The sequence below is a fragment of the Cetorhinus maximus genome, unplaced genomic scaffold (assembly GCF_964194155.1).
Source record: "Cetorhinus maximus unplaced genomic scaffold, sCetMax3.hap1.1 HAP1_SCAFFOLD_1070, whole genome shotgun sequence".
NCBI lineage: Eukaryota > Metazoa > Chordata > Chondrichthyes > Lamniformes > Cetorhinidae > Cetorhinus > Cetorhinus maximus.
Genome location: NW_027597012.1, coordinates 54,435 through 72,233, shown reverse-complemented (window position 1 = coordinate 72,233; position 17,799 = coordinate 54,435). Strand labels below are relative to the sequence as shown.

At 53.6% G+C, this 17,799-nt stretch overlaps 1 protein-coding gene across 1 annotated transcript in view; it reads left to right on the top strand.

Moving 5' to 3' along the window:
• Positions 1–4,115: 4,115 nt before the first annotated feature.
• The window catches only part of LOC144675644 (protein deacetylase HDAC6-like), a gene marked incomplete at its 3' end in the record, with an annotated part of 67,345 nt that continues 53,661 nt past the window's right edge, over positions 4,116–17,799 (top strand). The window contains exon 1 of the mRNA XM_078536284.1: positions 4,116–4,208. The remainder of the gene's footprint in view (positions 4,209–17,799) is intronic.

Below are 17,799 nucleotides of genomic sequence, written 5' to 3'. Positions count from 1 at the left end.
AAAACTGGATTCTGAAGGTCGGAGAGTTAGCAGAGACGAAAGGAATGCAGAGTGTGCAATTCTGGCTCTGACTCTGAGCTACGCTGTGACATTCCCGGAGAATGGAACGTACAAAGGATGATCCCAGAACGGAGAGGTCATAACTATCAGGAAAGGCTGACCAGGCCGGGACTCTTTACTCTAGAAAAGAGGAGGCTGAGGTGGGGGTGACCCGATCGAGCTCTTTAAAATGACGGAGGGGGTTTCGATAGGGTCGACGTAGAGAAGATGTTTCCACTTGTGGGAGACAGGGGAGGGCCATCAATATAAGACAGTCACTAATAAATCCGATCGGGGTGGGGAGGGGGGGAATTCAGGAGAAAGGTCTTTACCCGGAGAGCGGGGAGAATGTGGAACTCACTCCCACAGGGAGGGGGTGGAGGTGAATCGTGTCGATGTGTTTAAGGAGCTGGATAAACATACGAGGGAGAAGGGATAGAAGGATATGGCCAGCACATTATAGGCAGGATGTGATTGCACTGGAGGGGGTGCAGTGGAGATTCACCAGGATGTTGCCTGGGATGTAGGGTCTGAGCTACGAGGATTGGATAGGCTGGGGTTGTTTTCCTTGGAGCAGCGAAGGTTGAGAGGGGACCTGATAGAGGTGTGTAAGATTATCAGGGGCATCGATAGGAAGGCACTTTTTCCATTAGTAGAGGGGTCAATAACCAGGGGGCATAGATTTAAGGTAAGAGGTAGAAGGCTAAGAGGGGGAGTTGAGAGATTTTTTCACCCAGAGGGTGGCGGGGGTCTGGAACTCACTGCCTGAGAGGGTGGTTCAGTCAGAGACTCTCGTAACATTTAAGAAGTATTTAGATATTCACTGGCATTGCCAAAGCCTCCAGGGCTGTGGGCCAAGCGCTGGACAATGGGATTAGTGTGGTCAGGTCTTTGTTGACCGGGGAGGACACGATGGGCTGAATGGCCTCCTTCCGCGCTGTAAAGGTCGACGAGAGAGGGGGGAGATGAAGTAAGGGGGATGGGACGGTGTGGGGGCACAAACACCAGCATGGAGCAGAGGGGCCGAATGGCCTGTTTCCGGCCTTTAATGATGTGCGTGGGGCAATGGCTGCAATGTGATTCCTGCTGTAACGCCCAGACTCAGACAGGGGGAAATAAACAGACTAATTTCAGAAGCTAATCAAGCTTCTTACTACAAGTTCAAAGTTTACTGGTATATTCCGAAGACCGTTCATAGCTGTGACACTGAGAGACTCAGAGGGACTGACAGTGCTGGTGATAATGGATGAACCAGTTCCTCAATCTGGTGGCATTAACGTGATGTTACTCTGCAGCAATGTTGACTGTTCCTCAAGCGTGCTTCCTCATTCCCATAACCCAGGCCAGAGTCTACCCTGAGTACTGAGGGAGCGCCGCACTGTCGGAGGGTCAGCTCTGAGGGAGCGCCGCACTGTCGGAGGGTCAGCGCTGAGGGAGCGCCGCACTGTCGGAGGGTCAGTACTGAGGGAGCGCCGCACTGTGGGAGGGTCAGTACTGAGGGAGCGCCGCACTGTCGGAGGGTCAGCTCTGAGGGAGCGCCGCACTGTCGGAGGGTCAGCGCTGAGGGAGCGCCGCACTGTCGGAGGGTCAGCGCTGAGGGAGTGCCGCACTGTGGGAGGGTCAGCGCTGAGGGAGCACCGCACTGTGGGAGGGTCAGCGCTGAGGGAGCGCCGCACTGTCGGAAGGTCAGCGCTGAGGGAGCGCCGCACTGTTGGAAGGAGGGAGCGCCACACTGTCGGAAGGTCAGCGCTGAGGGAGTGCCGCGCTGTCGGAGGGTCAGCGCTGAGCGAGCGCCGCGCTGTGGGAGGGTCAGTGCTGAGGGAGCGCCGCACTGTCGGAAGGTCAGCGCTGAGGGAGCGCCGCACTGTCGGAGGGTCAGCGCTGAGGGAGCGCCGCACTGTCGGAGGGTCATCGCTGAGGGAGCGCCGCACTGTCGGAGGGTCAGCGCTGAGGGAGCGCCGCACTGTCGGAGGGTCAGCGCTGAGGGAGCGCCACACTGTGGGAACTTTACTCACCACAGCGCAGACACTGCAACCGCTGGCCAGTACAATCGTCAACCAGACGGTGCTGGAACAGCAGAGCAGCCATCAATCGACCGCAGCTCCCCTCAGTGAGGCAAGGGAGCAAAGCAACGAGAATGTCATCGCACAGGAGGATAACCTGCAAAATGAGCCCATTGATAAGTCCCACCCACACAAGATGAAGAGACATCTTCCTTCGCAACATTTATCATGACCAACCACACTTAGAACGATAAACAGAACGAGGACTAGAGGTGATCTTAGAGTTCATTCTCCCCAGAAGGAATGGGATAAACCAAAGACCATCAATAACACCAGGTGGGGGGTTGAAAAGGAGCCAAAGAATGAAAAAAAAGAGAATTAAGATCAACTGCGTGAACACCAGACTGACCACATCCAAAACAACCACCCCTTCATCGAGACCTACCCAGCACAACAGAGTCCACCACTCCTCGAACTGTTGCAAAGACGAGACCTGGTCGAATTAGAAAGCCCTCCAGATCACCTGACCCTGTAAACACAGACTTGGGAGGGCTGTGGGTGGGAGTGGGATGCGGTAGTAGATGTAATGTATATATGTTGTGTAAATGGGAATGCATTGTAAATACGTTGTATTAAGGGGGATGTGTAGTATAAGGCTCCAGAGTGGAAAGGGTTTACGTGGGACTGGGTACGAGAGCGAACAGTCTGATCTAAAGAAGCCCACGACCCTGGAGGGCAGTCTTGTACTGGACAGAGACGTGTGTAGAGGCAAGCACGGATACAGCCCCGAGCCTCTCCCTTATACCGTATATATTTATATTGTTATTGGTAATTAATAAACAGTTAGTGTTAAACTCCTCTCCACTGATGCTGCCAGACCTGCTGAGTTTTTCCAGGTATTTTTGTTTTTGTTTTGGATTTCCAGGGTTAACGTGGGACTGGGTACGAGAGCGAACAGTCTGATCTAAAGACGCCCATGACCCTGGAGGGCAGTCTTGTACTGGACAGAGACGTGTGTAGAGGCAAGCACGGATATAGCCCTATATCTCTATCTCTATGGACTCTATCTCCACCTATCACTGGCCCTCTATCCAGCTCTTCTTGTCCCACCCCCACCCTTAAACCAGCTTCTATTTCACCTCTTTCTATTTTTACTTAGTTCAGTCGAAGGGTCATGCGGACTTGAAACGTTAACTGTGTCCCTCTCTGCAGATGCTGCCAGACCTGCTGAGTTTATCCAGGTATTTTTGTTTTTGCCTTATACTGTATATATGTATATCGTTACTGGTAATTAATAAACAGTTAGTGTTAAACTATGCAAGACTCAAAACCTCTCAGGAGACCTACAGAACTACACATATCTTACAACAGGGGGAGAACAGGGCGGAGTGGGCGGGGCTGGCTGACTGGTGGACTGGGCTGAGTGGGCGGGGCTGGCTGACTGGGTGGACTGGGCTGAGTGGGCGGGGCTGGCAGACTGGGCGGGGCTGGCTGACTGGGCGGGGCTGGCTGACTGGGCGGGGCTGGGTGGACTGGGCTGAGTGGGCGGGGCTGGCTGACTGGGTGGAATGGGCGGTTGGAGGACTGGGAGGACCGATTGGAGTGGGCGGGGTTGGCTGACAGGGTTGAGTGGGCGGGGCTAGCTGACTGGGAGGACCGAGTTGAGTCGGAGGGTTACTGGTGCTGTTGAAGGGTCATGAGGACTCGAAACGTCAACTTTGTGTTCTTCTCCGCCGATGCTGCCAGACCTGCTGCGTTTTTCCAGGTATTTCTGTTTTTGTTTTGAGTAGGCGGGACTGGCTGACTGGGTGGAAGGGGCGGTTGGGTGACTGGGAGGGCCGATTGGAGTGGGCGGGGCTGGCTGACAGGGTTGAGTGGGCGGGGTTGGATGACTGGGTGGTTCGCGTTCAGAGGGCGGGGCTGGATGACTGGGAGGACCGGGCTGCGTGGGCGGGGCTGGCTGACCGAGCTGGTTGTGTGGGCGGGGCTGGCTGACTGACTGGGAGGACCGGACTGCGTGGGCGGGGCTGGTTGACCGAGCTGGTTGTGTGGGCGGGGCTGGCTGACTGACTGGGAGGACCGGGTTGAGTGGGCGGGGCTGACGCTGTCCGAGGCGCGATCTGTGAGCGAGCGCCGCCGGGTTTGAGAGATTGAGGCCGGGAGGCGGTGAGTGCGGGAGCTCGGTGATCGAGAGGCCGGAGCGGCGGCACCGGGAGAGGATGGAGGGGGAGGATGGATGGATGGTGGGAGGGATAGAGAGAGAGGGAGGCAGGATGAGATTGGGGTGGGGATGGATGGAGACAGGGAGAGGACAGAGGGGATATAGGGGAGGGGGATATGAGGGAGGGGAGGGGGATATGAGGGAGGGGAGGGGGATATGAGGGAGGGGAGGGGGATATGAGGGAGGGGAGGGGGATATGAGGGAGGGGAGGGGGATATGAGGGAGGGGAGGGGGATATGAGGGAGGGGAGGGGGATATGAGGGAGGGGAGGGGGATATGAGGGAGGGGAGGGGGATATGAGGGAGGGGAGGGGGATATGCGGGGGGGAGGGGGCTATGGGGAGGGAGGAGGATATAGGGGAGGGGGATATGAGGGAGGGGAGGGGGATATGAGGGAGGGGGGGGGATATGAGGGAGGGGGATATGAGGGAGGGGGATATGCGGAGGGGAGGGGGCTATGGGGAGGGAGGAGGATATAGGGGAGGGGGACATGAGGGAGGGGAGGGGGACATGAGGGAGGGGAGGGGGACATGAGGGAGGGGAGGGGATATGAGGAAGGGGAGGGGGATATGAGGGAGGGGAGGGGGACATGAGGGAGGGGAGGGGGACATGAGGGAGGGGAGGGGGACATGAGGGAGGGGAGGGGGACATGAGGGAGGGGAGGGGGACATGAGTAGGGAGGAGGATATAGGGGGGGAGGGGGATATAGGGGAGGGGGGAGGGGGATATAGGGGAGGGGGGAGGGGGATATAGGGGAGGGGGGAGGGGGATATAGGGGAGGGGGATATGAGGGGGGAGGGTGATATAGGGGAGGGGGATATGAGGGGGGAGGGGGATATAGGGGAGGGGGATATGAGGGGGGAGGGGGATATGAGGGGGGAGGGGGATATAGGGGAGGGGGATATGAGGGGGGAGGGGGATATAGGGGAGGGGGATATGAGGGGGGAGGGGGATATGAGGGGGGAGGGGGATATAGGGGAGGGGGGGAGGGGGATATGAGGGGGGAGGGGGATATGAGGGGGGAGGGGGATATGAGGGGGGAGGGGGATATGAGGGAGGGGAGGGGGATATGAGGGAGGGGAGGGGGATATGAGGGAGGGGAGGGGGATATGAGGGAGGGGAGGGGGATATGAGGGAGGGGAGGGGGATATGAGGGAGGGGAGGGGGATATGAGGGAGGGGAGGGGGATATGAGGGAGGGGAGGGGGATATGAGGGAGGGGAGGGGGATATGAGGGAGGGGAGGGGGATATGAGGGAGGGGAGGGGGATATGAGAGAGGGGAGGGGGATATGAGAGAGGGGAGGGGGATATGAGGGAGGGGAGGGGGATATGAGGGAGGGGAGGGGGATTGAGGCAGGGAATGGGATATGAGGCAGGGAGTGGGATATAGGGGAGGGGGATATGAGGGAGGGAGGGGAGGGGGATATGAGGGAGGGAGGGGAGGGGGATATGAGGGAGGGAGGGGAGGGGGATATGAGGGAGGGAGGGGAGGGGGTATGAGGGTGGGAGGGGAGGGGGATATGAGGGAGGGAGGGGAGGGGGATATGAGGGAGGGAGTGGGATATAGGGGAGGGGGATATGAGGGAGGGAGTGGGATATAGGGGAGGGGGATATGAGGGAGGGAGTGGGATATGAGGGAGGGGAGGGGGATATAGGGGAGGGGGATATAGGGGAGGGGGATATAGGGGAGGGGGATATGAGGGAGGGGGATATAGGGGAGGGGGATATGAGGGAGGGGAGGGAGTGGGATATAGGGGAGGGGGGATATGAGGGAGGGAGTGGGATATAGGGGAGGGGGATATGAGGGAGTGGGATATAGGGAGGGGGGATATGAGGGAGGGGAGGGAGTGGGATATAGGGGAGGGGGATATGAGGGAGGGGAGGGAGGGGAGGGGGATATGAGGGAGGGAGGGAGGGGAGGGGGATATGAGGGAGGGAGGGGAGGGGGATATGAGGGAGGGAGGGGAGGGGGATATGAGGGAGGGAGGGGAGGGGGATATGAGGGAGGGAGGGGAGGGGGATATGAGGGAGGGAGGGGAGGGGGATATGAGGGAGGGAGGGGAGGGGGATATGAGGGAGGGAGGGAGGGGAGGGGGATATGAGGGAGGGAGGGGAGGGGGATATGAGGGAGGGAGGGGAGGGGGATATGAGGGAGGGAGGGGAGGGGGATATGAGGGAGGGAGGGGAGGGGGATATGAGGGAGGGAGGGGAGGGGGATATGAGGGAGGGAGGGGAGGGGGATATGAGGGAGGGAGGGGAGGGGGATATGAGGGAGGGAGGGGAGGGGGATATGAGGGAGGGAGGGGAGGGGGATATGAGGGAGGGAGGGGAGGGGGATATGAGGGAGGGGAGGGGGATATGAGGGAGGGAGGGAGGGGAGGGGGATATGAGGGAGGGAGGGGAGGGGGATATGAGGGAGGGGGATATGAGGGAGGGGGATATGGGGGAGGGGAGGGGATATGAGGGAGGGGAGGGGGATATGAGGAAGGGGAGGGGGATATGAGGGAGGGGAGGGGATATGAGGGAGGGGAGGGGGATATGAGGGAGGGGAGTATGAGGGAGGGGGAAATGAGGGGGATATGAGGGAGGGGGAAATGAGGGAGGGGGAAATGAGGGAGGGGGAAACGAGGGGGATATGAGAGAGTGGGATATAGGGGAGGGGGAAATGAGGGGGATATAGGGGAGGGGGATATGAGGGAGGGGAGGGGGGATATGAGAGAGTGGGATATAGGGGAGGGGGAAATGAGGGGGGAGGGGGAAATGAGGGGGGAGGGGGAAATGAGGGGGGAGGGGGATATAGGGGAGGCGGATATGAGGGAGGGGCGATATAGGGGAGGGGGATATGAGGGAGGGGAGGGGAGGGGGTATATAGGCGAGGGGGGATATGGGGAGGGGTATATAGGCGAGGGGGGATATAGGGGAGGGGGATATAGGGGAGGGGGGATATGGGGGAGGGGGATATAGGGGAGGGGGGATATGGGGGAGGGGGATATAGGGGAGGGGGGATATGAGGAAGAGGGAGGGGATATGAGGGGGGATACGAGGGAGGGGACATGGGGGAGGGGGAATGAGGGGGGATAGGTTGGGGCAGGGAAGGGGGAATGATGGGGGTGGGATAGGGGGCGAGTGATGGGGGAGGGATGAGGTGATGGGGGAGCGAGGATGGATAAAGGGCTGAGGGAGCAGGGATAGAGTTAGCGGGTTGGTGGGAGGTGGAGGGTTGGTGGGAGGGGGAGGTGGGGACAGTGGGAGGAGGGATTGGGGATGAGGGAGCGTGTGGTGGGCATTGGCATAAGAGGAGGTGAGGAGAAGTGTGGGAAAGGGGCAATGCAGGGCGGATGTGTTACAGTGAGGGGTGTGGGGTATATCAGAATGTTTCAGTGAGGGGTGTGGGGTATATCAGAGTGTTACAGTGAGGGGTGTGGGGTATATCAGAGTGTTACAGTGAGGGGTGTGGGGTATATCAGAGTGTTACAGTGAGGGGTGTGGGATATATCAGAGTGTTACTGTGAGGGGCGTGGGGTATATCAGAGTGTTACAGTGAGGGGTGTGGGGTATATCAGAGTGTTACAGTGAGGAGTGTGGGGTATATCAGTGTTACAGTGAGGGGTGTGGGGTATATCAGAGTGTTACAGTGAGGGGTGTGGGGTATATCAGAGTGTTACAGTGAGGTTTGTGGGATATATCAGAGTGTTACAGTGAGGGGTGTGGGGTATATCAGTTTGTTACAGTGAGGGGTGTGGGATATATCAGAGTGTTACAGTGAGGGGTGTGGGGTATATCAGAGTGTTACAGTGAGGGGTGTGGGGTATATCAGTGTTACAGTGAGGGGTGTGGGGTATATCAGAGTGTTACAGTGAGGGGTGTGGGGTATATCAGTGTTACAGTGAGGGGTGTGGGGTATATCAGAGTGTTACAGTGAGGGGTGTGGGGTATATCAGAGTGTTACAGTGAGGGGTGTGGGTTGTATCAGAGTGTTACAGTGAGGGGTGTGGGGTATATCAGAGTGTTACAGTGTGGGGTATATCAGTGTTACAGTAAGGGGTGTGGGGTATATCAGTGTGTTACAGTGAGTGGTGTGGGGTATATCAGAGTGTTACAGTGAGGGGGGTGGGGTATATCAAAGTGTTACAGTGAGGGGTGTGGGGTATATCAGAGTGTTACAGTGAGGGGTGTGGGGTATATCAGAGTGTTACAGTGAGGGGTGTGGGGTATATCAGAGTGTTACAGTGAGGGGTGTGGGGTATATCAGAGTGTTACAGTGAGGGGTGTGGGGTATATCAGAGTGTTACAGTGAGGGGTGTGGGATATATCAGAGTGTTACAGTGAGGGGTGTGGGGTATATCAGAGTGTTACAGTGAGGGGTGTGGGATATATCAGAGTGTTACTGTGAGGGGTGTGGGGTATATCAGAGTGTTACAGTGAGGGGTGTGGGGTATATCAGAGTGTTCCAGTGAGGGGTGTGGGGTATATCAGAGTGTTACAGTGAGGGGTGTGGGTTGTATCAGAGTGTTACAGTGAGGAGTGTAGGGTATATCAGAGTGTTACAGTGTGGGGTATATCAGTGTTACAGTGAGGGGTGTGGGGTATATCAGAGTGTTACAGTGAGGGGTGTGGGGTATATCAGAGTGTTACAGTGAGTGGTGTGGGGTATATCAGAGTGTTACAGTGAGGGGTGTGGGGTATATCAGTGTGTTACAGTGAGGGGGGTGGGGTATATCAGAGTGTTACAGTGAGGGGGGGTGGGGTATATCAGAGTGTTACAGTGAGGGGTGTGGGGTATATCAGTGTGTTACAGTGAGGGGTGTGGGGTATATCAGTGTTACAGTGAGGGGTGTGGGGTATATCAGAGTGTTACAGTGAGGGGTGTGGGGTATATCAGTGTGTTACAGTGAGGGGTGTGGGGTATATCAGAGTGTTACAGTGGGGGGAGTGGGTTATATCAGAGTGTTACAGTGGGGGGAGTGGGTTATATCAGAGTGTAACAGTGAGGGGTGTGGGGTATATCAGAGTGTTACAGTGAGGGGTGTGAGGTATATCAGAGTGTTACAGTGAGGGGTGTGGGGTATATCAGAGTGTTACAGTGAGGGGTGTGGGGTATATCAGAGTGTTACAGTGAGGGGTGTGGGGTATATCAGAGTGTTAAGGTGAGGCGTGTGGGGTATATCAGAGTGTGACAGTGAAGGGTGTGGGGTATATCAGAGTGTTACAGTGAGGGGTGTGGGGTATATCAGTGTTACAGTGAGGGGTGTGGGGTATATCAGAGTGTTACAGTGAGGGGTGTGGGGTATATCAGAGTGTTACAGTGAGGGGTGTGGGTTGTATCAGAGTGTTACAGTGAGGGGTGTGGGGTATATCAGAGTGTTACAGTGTGGGGTATATCAGTGTTACAGTAAGGGGTGTGGGGTATATCAGTGTGTTACAGTGAGTGGTGTGGGGTATATCAGAGTGTTACAGTGAGGGGGGTGGGGTATATCAAAGTGTTACAGTGAGGGGTGTGGGGTATATCAGAGTGTTACAGTGAGGGGTGTGGGGTATATCAGAGTGTTACAGTGAGGGGTGTGGGGTATATCAGAGTGTTACAGTGAGGGGTGTGGGGTATATCAGAGTGTTACAGTGAGGGGTGTGGGGTATATCAGAGTGTTACAGTGAGGGGTGTGGGATATATCAGAGTGTTACAGTGAGGGGTGTGGGGTATATCAGAGTGTTACAGTGAGGGGTGTGGGATATATCAGAGTGTTACTGTGAGGGGTGTGGGGTATATCAGAGTGTTACAGTGAGGGGTGTGGGGTATATCAGAGTGTTCCAGTGAGGGGTGTGGGGTATATCAGAGTGTTACAGTGAGGGGTGTGGGTTGTATCAGAGTGTTACAGTGAGGAGTGTGGGGTATATCAGAGTGTTACAGTGTGGGGTATATCAGTGTTACAGTGAGGGGTGTGGGGTATATCAGAGTGTTACAGTGAGGGGTGTGGGGTATATCAGAGTGTTACAGTGAGTGGTGTGGGGTATATCAGAGTGTTACAGTGAGGGGTGTGGGGTATATCAGTGTGTTACAGTGAGGGGGGTGGGGTATATCAGAGTGTTACAGTGAGGGGGGTGGGGTATATCAGAGTGTTACAGTGAGGGGTGTGGGGTATATCAGTGTGTTACAGTGAGGGGTGTGGGGTATATCAGTGTTACAGTGAGGGGTGTGGGGTATATCAGAGTGTTACAGTGAGGGGTGTGAGGTATATCAGAGTGTTACAGTGAGGGGTGTGGGGTATATCAGAGTGTTACAGTGAGGGGTGTGGGGTATATCAGAGTGTTACAGTGAGGGGTGTGGGGTATATCAGAGTGTTAAGGTGAGGCGTGTGGGGTATATCAGAGTGTGACAGTGAAGGGTGTGGGGTATATCAGAGTGTTACAGTGAGGGGTGTGGGGTATATCAGAGTGTTACAGTGAGGGGTGTGGGGTATATCAGAGTGTTACAGTGAGGGGTGTGGGGTATATAAGAGTGTTACGGTGAGGGGTGTGGGGTATATCAGAGTGTTACGGTGAGGGGTGTGGGGTATATCAGAGTGTTACAGTGAGGGTGTGGGGTATATCAGAGTGTTACGGTGAGGGGTGTGGGGTATATCAGAGTGTTACAGTGAGGGGTGTGGGATATATCAGAGTGTTACAGTGAGGGGTGTGGGATATATCAGAGTGTTACGGTGAGGCGTGTGGGGTATATCAGAGTGTTACGGTGAGGGGAGTGGGGTATATCAGAGTGTTACAGTGAGGGGTGTGGGATATATCAGAGTGTTACAGTGAGGGGTGTGGGGTATATCAGAGTGTTACAGTGAGGGGTGTGGGGTATATCAGAGTGTTACAGTGAGGGGTGTGGGGTATATCTGTGTTACAGTGAGGGGTGTGGGGTATATCTGTGTTACAGAGAGGGGTGTGGGGTATATCTGTGTTAAAGTGAGGGGTGTGGGGTATATCTGTGTTACAGAGAGGGGTGTGGGATATATCAGAGTGTTACAGTGAGGGGTGTGGGGTATAACAGTGTTACAGTGAGGGGTGTGGGGTATATCAGAGTGTTACAGTGTGGGGTGTGGGGTATATCAGAGTGTTACAGTGAGGTTTGTGGGATATATCAGAGTGTTACAGTGAGGGGTGTGGGGTATATAAGAGTGTTACAGTGAGGCGTGTGGGATATATCAGAGTGTTACAGTGAGGGGTGTGGGGTATATCAGAGTGTTACAGTGAGGGGTGTGGGATATATCAGAGTGTTACAGTGAGGGGTGTGGGGTATATAAGAGTGTTACAGTGAGGGGTGTGGGGTATATCAGTGTTACAGTGAGGGGTGTGGGGTATATCAGAGTGTTACAGTGAGGGGTGTGGGGTATATCAGTGTTACAGTGAGGGGTGTGGGGTATATCAGAGTGTTACAGTGAGGGGTGTGGGGTATATCAGAGTGTTACAGTGAGGGGTGTGGGTTGTATCAGAGTGTTACAGTGAGGGGTGTGGGGTATATCAGAGTGTTACAGTGTGGGGTATATCAGTGTTACAGTAAGGGGTGTGGGGTATATCAGTGTGTTACAGTGAGTGGTGTGGGGTATATCAGAGTGTTACAGTGAGGGGGGTGGGGTATATCAAAGTGTTACAGTGAGGGGTGTGGGGTATATCAGAGTGTTACAGTGAGGGGTGTGGGGTATATCAGAGTGTTACAGTGAGGGGTGTGGGGTATATCAGAGTGTTACAGTGAGGGGTGTGGGGTATATCAGAGTGTTCCAGTGAGGGGTGTGGGGTATATCAGAGTGTTACAGTGAGGGGTGTGGGTTGTATCAGAGTGTTACAGTGAGGAGTGTAGGGTATATCAGAGTGTTACAGTGTGGGGTATATCAGTGTTACAGTGAGGGGTGTGGGGTATATCAGAGTGTTACAGTGAGGGGTGTGGGGTATATCAGAGTGTTACAGTGAGTGGTGTGGGGTATATCAGAGTGTTACAGTGAGGGGTGTGGGGTATATCAGTGTGTTACAGTGAGGGGGGTGGGGTATATCAGAGTGTTACAGTGAGGGGGGGTGGGGTATATCAGAGTGTTACAGTGAGGGGTGTGGGGTATATCAGTGTGTTACAGTGAGGGGTGTGGGGTATATCAGTGTTACAGTGAGGGGTGTGGGGTATATCAGAGTGTTACAGTGAGGGGTGTGGGGTATATCAGTGTGTTACAGTGAGGGGTGTGGGGTATATCAGAGTGTTACAGTGGGGGGAGTGGGTTATATCAGAGTGTTACAGTGGGGGGAGTGGGTTATATCAGAGTGTAACAGTGAGGGGTGTGGGGTATATCAGAGTGTTACAGTGAGGGGTGTGAGGTATATCAGAGTGTTACAGTGAGGGGTGTGGGGTATATCAGAGTGTTACAGTGAGGGGTGTGGGGTATATCAGAGTGTTACAGTGAGGGGTGTGGGGTATATCAGAGTGTTAAGGTGAGGCGTGTGGGGTATATCAGAGTGTGACAGTGAAGGGTGTGGGGTATATCAGAGTGTTACAGTGAGGGGTGTGGGGTATATCAGTGTTACAGTGAGGGGTGTGGGGTATATCAGAGTGTTACAGTGAGGGGTGTGGGGTATATCAGAGTGTTACAGTGAGGGGTGTGGGTTGTATCAGAGTGTTACAGTGAGGGGTGTGGGGTATATCAGAGTGTTACAGTGTGGGGTATATCAGTGTTACAGTAAGGGGTGTGGGGTATATCAGTGTGTTACAGTGAGTGGTGTGGGGTATATCAGAGTGTTACAGTGAGGGGGGTGGGGTATATCAAAGTGTTACAGTGAGGGGTGTGGGGTATATCAGAGTGTTACAGTGAGGGGTGTGGGGTATATCAGAGTGTTACAGTGAGGGGTGTGGGGTATATCAGAGTGTTACAGTGAGGGGTGTGGGGTATATCAGAGTGTTACAGTGAGGGGTGTGGGGTATATCAGAGTGTTACAGTGAGGGGTGTGGGATATATCAGAGTGTTACAGTGAGGGGTGTGGGGTATATCAGAGTGTTACAGTGAGGGGTGTGGGATATATCAGAGTGTTACTGTGAGGGGTGTGGGGTATATCAGAGTGTTACAGTGAGGGGTGTGGGGTATATCAGAGTGTTCCAGTGAGGGGTGTGGGGTATATCAGAGTGTTACAGTGAGGGGTGTGGGTTGTATCAGAGTGTTACAGTGAGGAGTGTGGGGTATATCAGAGTGTTACAGTGTGGGGTATATCAGTGTTACAGTGAGGGGTGTGGGGTATATCAGAGTGTTACAGTGAGGGGTGTGGGGTATATCAGAGTGTTACAGTGAGTGGTGTGGGGTATATCAGAGTGTTACAGTGAGGGGTGTGGGGTATATCAGTGTGTTACAGTGAGGGGGGTGGGGTATATCAGAGTGTTACAGTGAGGGGGGTGGGGTATATCAGAGTGTTACAGTGAGGGGTGTGGGGTATATCAGTGTGTTACAGTGAGGGGTGTGGGGTATATCAGTGTTACAGTGAGGGGTGTGGGGTATATCAGAGTGTTACAGTGAGGGGTGTGGGGTATATCAGTGTGTTACAGTGAGGGGTGTGGGGTATATCAGAGTGTTACAGTGGGGGGAGTGGGTTATATCAGAGTGTTACAGTGGGGGGAGTGGGTTATATCAGAGTGTAACAGTGCGGGGTGTGGGGTATATCAGAGTGTTACAGTGAGGGGTGTGAGGTATATCAGAGTGTTACAGTGAGGGGTGTGGGGTATATCAGAGTGTTACAGTGAGGGGTGTGGGGTATATCAGAGTGTTACAGTGAGGGGTGTGGGGTATATCAGAGTGTTAAGGTGAGGCGTGTGGGGTATATCAGAGTGTGACAGTGAAGGGTGTGGGGTATATCAGAGTGTTACAGTGAGGGGTGTGGGGTATATCAGAGTGTTACAGTGAGGGGTGTGGGGTATATCAGAGTGTTACAGTGAGGGGTGTGGGGTATATAAGAGTGTTACGGTGAGGGGTGTGGGGTATATCAGAGTGTTACGGTGAGGGGTGTGGGGTATATCAGAGTGTTACAGTGAGGGTGTGGGGTATATCAGAGTGTTACGGTGAGGGGTGTGGGGTATATCAGAGTGTTACAGTGAGGGGTGTGGGATATATCAGAGTGTTACAGTGAGGGGTGTGGGATATATCAGAGTGTTACGGTGAGGCGTGTGGGGTATATCAGAGTGTTACGGTGAGGGGAGTGGGGTATATCAGAGTGTTACAGTGAGGGGTGTGGGATATATCAGAGTGTTACAGTGAGGGGTGTGGGGTATATCAGAGTGTTACAGTGAGGGGTGTGGGGTATATCAGAGTGTTACAGTGAGGGGTGTGGGGTATATCTGTGTTACAGTGAGGGGTGTGGGGTATATCTGTGTTACAGAGAGGGGTGTGGGGTATATCTGTGTTACAGTGAGGGGTGTGGGGTATAACAGTGTTACAGTGAGGGGTGTGGGGTATATCAGAGTGTTACAGTGTGGGGTGTGGGGTATATCAGAGTGTTACAGTGAGGTTTGTGGGATATATCAGAGTGTTACAGTGAGGGGTGTGGGGTATATCAGAGTGTTACAGTGAGGCGTGTGGGATATATCAGAGTGTTACAGTGAGGGGTGTGGGGTATATCAGAGTGTTACAGTGAGGGGTGTGGGATATATCAGAGTGTTACAGTGAGGGGTGTGGGGTATATAAGAGTGTTACAGTGAGGGGTGTGGGGTATATCAGTGTTACAGTGAGGGGTGTGGGGTATATCAGAGTGTTACAGTGAGGGGTGTGGGGTATATCAGTGTTACAGTGAGGGGTGTGGGGTATATCAGAGTGTTACAGTGAGGGGTGTGGGGTATATCAGAGTGTTACAGTGAGGGGTGTGGGTTGTATCAGAGTGTTACAGTGAGGGGTGTGGGGTATATCAGAGTGTTACAGTGTGGGGTATATCAGTGTTACAGTAAGGGGTGTGGGGTATATCAGTGTGTTACAGTGAGTGGTGTGGGGTATATCAGAGTGTTACAGTGAGGGGGGTGGGGTATATCAAAGTGTTACAGTGAGGGGTGTGGGGTATATCAGAGTGTTACAGTGAGGGGTGTGGGGTATATCAGAGTGTTACAGTGAGGGGTGTGGGGTATATCAGAGTGTTACAGTGAGGGGTGTGGGGTATATCAGAGTGTTACAGTGAGGGGTGTGGGGTATATCAGAGTGTTACAGTGAGGGGTGTGGGATATATCAGAGTGTTACAGTGAGGGGTGTGGGGTATATCAGAGTGTTACAGTGAGGGGTGTGGGATATATCAGAGTGTTACTGTGAGGGGTGTGCGGTATATCAGAGTGTTACTGTGAGGGGTGTGCGGTATATCAGAGTGTTACAGTGAGGGGTGTGGGGTATATCAGAGTGTTCCAGTGAGGGGTGTGGGGTATATCAGAGTGTTACAGTGAGGCGTGTGGGGTATATCAGAGTGTTACAGTGAGGGGTGTGGGTTGTATCAGAGTGTTACAGTGAGGAGTGTGGGGTATATCAGAGTGTTACAGTGTGGGGTATATCAGTGTTACAGTGAGGGGTGTGGGGTATATCAGAGTGTTACAGTGAGGGGTGTGGGGTATATCAGAGTGTTACAGTGAGTGGTGTGGGGTATATCAGAGTGTTACAGTGAGGGGTGTGGGGTATATCAGTGTGTTACAGTGAGGGGGGTGGGGTATGTCAGAGTGTTACAGTGAGGGGGGTGGGGTATATCAGAGTGTTACAGTGAGGGGTGTGGGGTATATCAGTGTGTTACAGTGAGGGGTGTGGGGTATATCAGTGTTACAGTGAGGGGTGTGGGGTATATCAGAGTGTTACAGTGAGGGGTGTGGGGTATATCAGTGTGTTACAGTGAGGGGTGTGGGGTATATCAGAGTGTTACAGTGGGGGGAGTGGGTTATATCAGAGTGTTACAGTGGGGGGAGTGGGTTATATCAGAGTGTAACAGTGAGGGGTGTGGGGTATATCAGAGTGTTACAGTGAGGGGTGTGAGGTATATCAGAGTGTTACAGTGAGGGGTGTGGGGTATATCAGAGTGTTACAGTGAGGGGTGTGGGGTATATCAGAGTGTTACAGTGAGGGGTGTGGGGTATATCAGAGTGTTAAGGTGAGGCGTGTGGGGTATATCAGAGTGTGACAGTGAAGGGTGTGGGGTATATCAGAGTGTTACAGTGAGGGGTGTGGGGTATATCAGAGTGTTACAGTGAGGGGTGTGGGGTATATCAGAGTGTTACAGTGAGGGGTGTGGGGTATATAAGAGTGTTACGGTGAGGGGTGTGGGGTATATCAGAGTGTTACGGTGAGGGTGTGGGGTATATCAGAGTGTTACGGTGAGGGGTGTGGGGTATATCAGAGTGTTACAGTGAGGGGTGTGGGATATATCAGAGTGTTACAGTGAGGGGTGTGGGATATATCAGAGTGTTACGGTGAGGCGTGTGGGGTATATCAGAGTGTTACGGTGAGGGGAGTGGGGTATATCAGAGTGTTACAGTGAGGGGTGTGGGATATATCAGAGTGTTACAGTGAGGGGTGTGGGGTATATCAGAGTGTTACAGTGAGGGGTGTGGGGTATATCAGAGTGTTACAGTGAGGGGTGTGGGGTATATCTGTGTTACAGTGAGGGGTGTGGGGTATATCTGTGTTACAGAGAGGGGTGTGGGGTATATCTGTGTTACAGTGAGGGGTGTGGGGTATAACAGTGTTACAGTGAGGGGTGTGGGGTATATCAGAGTGTTACAGTGTGGGGTGTGGGGTATATCAGAGTGTTACAGTGAGGTTTGTGGGATATATCAGAGTGTAACAGTGAGGGGTGTGGGGTATATCAGAGTGTTACAGTGAGGCGTGTGGGATATATCAGAGTGTTACAGTGAGGGGTGTGGGGTATATCAGAGTGTTACAGTGAGGGGTGTGGGGTATATCAGTGTTACAGTGAGGGGTGTGGGGTATATCAGAGTGTTACAGTGAGGGTGTGGGGTATATCAGTGTTACAGTGAGGGGTGTGGGGTATATCAGAGTGTTACAGTGAGGGGTGTGGGGTATATCAGAGTGTTACAGTGTGGGGTATATCAGTGTTACAGTAAGGGGTGTGGGGTATATCAGTGTGTTACAGTGAGTGGTGTGGGGTATATCAGAGTGTTACAGTGAGGGGGGTGGGGTATATCAGAGTGTTACAGTGAGGGGTGTGGGGTATATCAGAGTGTTACAGTGAGGGGTGTGGGGTATATCAGAGTGTTACAGTGAGGGGGGTGGGGTATATCAGAGTGTTACAGTGAGGGGTGTGGGGTATATCAGTGTTTTACAGTGAGGGGTGTGGGGTATATCAGTGTGTTACAGTGAGGGGTGTGGGTTATATCAGTGTTACAGTGAGGGGTGTCGGGTATATCAGAGTGTTACAGTGAGGGGTGTGGGGTATATCAGTGTTACAGTGAGGGGTGTCGGGTATATCAGAGTGTTACAGTGAGGGGTGTGGGGTATATCAGTGTTACAGTGAGGGGTGTGGGATATATCAGAGTGTTACAGTGAGGGGTGTGGGGTAT